The sequence below is a fragment of the Eurytemora carolleeae genome, unplaced genomic scaffold, assembly GCF_000591075.1.
Source record: "Eurytemora carolleeae unplaced genomic scaffold, Eaff_2.0 scaffold1428, whole genome shotgun sequence".
Lineage (NCBI taxonomy): Eukaryota > Metazoa > Arthropoda > Copepoda > Calanoida > Temoridae > Eurytemora > Eurytemora carolleeae.
In genome coordinates, this window is record NW_019397318.1 from 14 (window position 1) to 5,415 (window position 5,402).

The following is a 5,402-nucleotide window of genomic DNA, read 5'->3' on the forward strand; positions in this document are numbered from 1 at the left end:
AATGCCCCCAATTTTTTTTTAAATTATCATATAAAAAAATTTGCCCCCATTTAAAGAATTTGCCCCCATTTCTTTCAAATTTGTCAATCCCAAATGGGATTGAAAAGGGAATTATATTGACCCCTGATATAAAGTAGTAAATATGAATTATGGTAAAAAAGAGTATTAAAGGGACAGTTAACGTAATTTTAATTAACGAATTTTATGTCTGATTCACAACGATACTATTTATACGTTCTTAAGAGCAAAACTAAGATATTATTGTTTTTCTTGTAGAGAAAAAACGTTATTTGTCGTGTGATGTTATTTATGCAGCAGAGACAAAGAAGTAAATGTACATAATTAAATACGTCAGATAAAAACATTTCGATATTTTTCTCACTTTTGCTCATCTCATATTGGACATTTAATTAGGGGTATAACGTAATTAAAATATGTAAGATATATATGTAAGTTTTTTTTACTTACTATTATATTCATCAATTTCCAAGATATTCTACAAGTATTTTTTCAAAACTATCATAATAAATATTTCTTTAAAAATTTAGCAATAAAATAAATATAGAAATATATATTTATAAACCAGCTGAAATGCCCGGCGTCGCCCGAGGAATTTTTTCTTATCGTATTTTGAAGAAAAAAAAACGATTCAAAAAAAATTAGCCTAGTTACCATTGGGGTACTCAAGGGTTCCTTAAAAATGTCAGCCCATTCTGTCCAGCCGTTTTTCCAGCTATAGCGGACATATAAATATATAGTTACATGCATACAAATATACAAGGTGTCTCTGAAAAAGTGTGTGATAGGCCCCATGCTAAACATCATTGTTTTGTGTTAAAAAGTACTTCTAGGGAGGTCGTGGATTAAACATTTCTCTCTAAAATGCCGTTTTATATAACTGCGCCATTAGACATAATATTTGAAAATTTTCTGGGTCCCATTTCCAAAAATATTATACAGTAGCGTACATAGGGGGGGGCAGTAGTCCTCTTGCCCCCCCTGGGAGTTCCAGGGGGGCCCTGCCCCCTCCTGGAAAATACAAAATTAAAAGGAAACTAATTTAAAAAGTAACACCTGACAATGACAAAGACTAAGGATTTGTCTAAATTCACTGTTAACACAAAATTTTAAGATACTTTAGACATGATGGAAGATATAATTAAGGAATTTTATTTTCTATTTTTCTATTTTTTCTTACAGTCAATTAATAAAGGAATTAAGAGTCTTTGGCACAAACTCAAATATTTAAACCTTTGGAACCTGATGTTGTAAACCTTTGATATTTCAAATTCAGAATATTTGATTTAACAGAATTCATAGTTTGAAATATCTAAGGTCTACAACATTTGGTTCCAAAGATATAGTGATTAGAAAATCAGAGTTTGTGGCAAAGACTCAATACCTTTATTTCCATAAAGAGATATTAAGCGTAATTTCAAGTTCCCCTTTATGCAATGATGACAATAACATCGAATGAAGGAAAGAGAAGTTTTAGCCTTCTAAAGAGAATACTTCATTGCACAAGATGTACTATGACGGAGAGCAGACTTAACAATCTTGCACTTGATTTTATGATGCTGCTGTGATTATTGATTTAGTTAGCTGTGATGGAGTTAAGTAATAAAGGAACTGAGTTTTTGCCACAAACTCAAATATTCTTATCCCTATATCTTTGCAACCCAATGTCGTAGACCTTAGATATTTCAAACTATTAATTCTGTTAGATCAAATAATCTAAGTTTGAAATATCAAAGGTTTTATACCCACTGGTTGCAGAGATATAGAAATTAGAAAATTTGAGGTTGTGGCAAAAACTCAATTCCTATAAAGGAATTGAGTTTTTGCCACAAATCCCAATTTTATAATACCTAAATCTCAACAACCAGATCATGCATACCTTTCATATTTCAAACTTACATTGTTTGATTCACCAGAGTTCATAGTTTGAAATATCTACGGTCTACGACATTTGGTTTTAAAGAAATTGGGTTTTAAAAATCCGAGTTTGAGGCAAAGACTCAATTCCTTTATAAAGTTAAAAAGTTAAAGTTAGTTTTTCGAGCAAAGGAATAAATTTTAGACTCTATAAGGTTAGTAACATCCAAAAATGTAGTCTTTTTGGTGTATTTTTATGGTGTTAGTTGACTTTTTGAACAAAACAATTCCAGGGGGGGGCAANGCACCCCCCCCTGGCTAAAATCCTGTGTACGCGCCTAATATTATAATTGCGTTTTCACCAACTAAACGTGGTTTTATTCTACTGCAATGTGTGCCTAGTAGATACAATGTCAATATATTGGGGGGTCGTCGTTCTAAGATTTTAATCTAAAATGCCGTTCAAGCCTTCAAAATGTATTTTTTTCTAAATCTTTGAAAAGGAGACCAAGGACATTTTATATAGCATATTAGATCCGCTTTTACAGGCTAACACGGCAGTTTAGAGAAAACTGTTTAATCGACAACCCTCCCCCCACCCCCCATTTTTGGACATTGTACCTGCTAGAGATGCTAGAAGCTCTTTATAGAACATTTAAACGATGTTTAGTAGACTGAAAAGCCTAAAGACACTTTTTTGTATATTATATTATCATGAAGATAAATAACACGGAACTCGACAAATGGAGAAAGTTAAATCTATGAGAAATTACAGGTACAAATTTGTGACCTCGTAGCACTTCCAGTTTTAGAAAAGTATTAGAAAAGCCAACTTATTCGGTTACAGACTGTATCTGGTTACAGACTGTATCCGGTTACAGATTGTATCCGGTTATAGACGGTATCCGGTTACAGACTGGAAATTCCGAAAATTGTCTTTTTTTAAAACGGAAGTTAAAGATTTCAATCTTATACCTGCCATTTTTTTATTTTGACTTCATATATTGGGAATTTATAATATGACACACTGGGCTGTATAATACAGTAAAACTGAGGTTTTTGGGTAGAAAGCCCTCCATGTTTTGATTGTATGATCCCAGCCAACCAAAGCACCAATCAAACCAGGATTCATTATTATAGTTTTACACGAAAAAGTAGATTTAATTTTGCTAAAGCTTAAACTTATGCTTTCATTTGTAAAATTAAAAGATTTCTGCGATACATTCAAAATATATTTATTTTTGTAATTTATATTTTTCATATTCTTCTTGATCATTAATCATTTATATATCAGGAGTTTTCTAGTTGTTAGGCAGAAAACAACAAAACATTGGGCCATAGCTACGATAGATAGATAGATAGATAGATAGATAGATAGATAGATAGATAGATAGATAGATAGATAAGCAGACAGATAGAAAATGATAATTGATGATGATAATAAGCACATTTCTAATCATTATATAGACTAAACTGTAAAAATGTATATATTTTAAATTAAGAAAATTATCGATCTAATTAATTGGCACTCGACTCCATCCCTTTCAAAGTTGAGAAGTTGTTAAATAGGCGGTATGTAGTTCAGCTACCTTTCTCAAATTCATTAAATTCGGTCCTAAGTCACATAATTGAATGTGTTTAAGAAACGTGAGCCTTCGTGCAAGATATCATCAAAAATTAAAACCTCTTTTACCTTTAATCCCTGAGCCCGCGTTTTAAAGCTTGAGCTCGAGTCGTAATTCCTTAAACCCAGGCTTAAGGCTCAATCTTAGACCCAACTCTGACGACAGCTTGTGTCACCTGATTGACAGCTGCAAGATCTTCAGCTCAACTTGTAGGAGGCTCAATGAAAATAAAATTAAAATCGACTGTAGTTGGTTTTAGTGGAGAATCAGTCTCAATGTTGAGTCTTATTCAAATCAAATCCCGAAATCCGCCAATCTAAATCATGAAAATCCGCAAAGTACGATATAAAACCAGTTTTTATAAACTCAACTCTTTGGAAAATTAGTTGCAACCTATCTCGAGCCGCAAATAAAGGCCCAATAATAGCTAAGATTTGAGTCGTATTTTTCCGAATTTTTTAAATCGCGAGCTCTGAAGAAAAAAAAACAATGTACATTTTGTACGTACATAAAATGTAGGTCGTAAGTCGTACGTCGCCCCTGAGGAAGCGACCTTGCAAATTGGTCTTACAAAAAAGAAACCCTTGCCGTTTTTACGTTTACTAAACCCAGGCTGTTCTAAATTCTCTCCATATTGTTCGTAATATATTAAACTACCAAAAAATAATTAAAACAATCCAGTTCGAATTCATGAACACAATTTTATGAATATTTAACAAATCAACACTCAGTTAAAAATTTCGAAGAAATGTTTGTAATTTATGAAATTGCCAAATGGCGTGATGGAAGAAAGATAAAAAGTTATACAAATCCACAGAAAGAAAATGTATATTTGTTATTTTTACAAATGTTTTTTCTTCTGAAGTATTTTGATAAATAAGTATAATTATTGGAAGCACTGGAAGAACTAGAAGTTAGAACTATAAATGATGAGAAAGGGGTAAGGGCAGGTGTGTTTTTATATTTATATTATAACCAAAGAAATTCTGAGCGCGTCGCAACACTTTTTATTATTTTTGCGCTCTATAAAACTAAACTAGTTATTAAAAGCGTATTCTTATGAATGGTTTATGGTTAGGGGAATGAAGACATAATTTTACGTGAATTCCATTAACAGTAAGAAATGTATAATTCACAACGGTACCTTATGAAACTTTGTCTGAGCAATAATAAAGAATTTGAAAATTATCAACGTTCAGCTAGAAAAACTATTTTATCTCCGTCATTTTTCATCGATGAAGGATAGGTATATAAAAATCGGACATTTATATATGCCACTAGCTCTTTTAAAAATAGGACATTTAAAAGTATGTCTAAAACGCCATTAGTTCTATATTTATATTTACCAGGTTTTCAGAACGCTTCGCGCCAGTTTTCTATTTCAACTTTTTATTTTGGCTCTATCTCAATCTTTAAAGAATAAAAAAAAGTTCGCGAATTTTATAATTATTTTTCGTGGATTTTCTAAATTTTACAAAAAACTGATTTAAATTTGATACAAATTTTTGTTATTCTGAGCTTTCATGAACCTTTCCTGGGGTGAGTTGTCATGACAAATTTTTGCCCGATCGGTTCAGCCGTTTAGACCTTTGTTGTTTACAAATGAACAAACAGACAGACAAGCTAAGTATATATATATATATATATATATTTTCTTATCAAGTATCTGTTTGTTGCTAGATAGCATATACATGTAAACATTCACTAAAGTTGAGAAACTAAAATAAATGTTAAAAAAATATTTTTAAAATATTTTATTGTTTACTCTACATTTTTTCTATTTATCTGGTCTTAAACTTCGACCCCCCCCCCTCTTCCTAGGCTCTCATACCCCCCCCAGATCCACAGTTTTAGTGAAAAGTAAACAACATACTGGATTCTTATCTAAGGGTTATGATATTG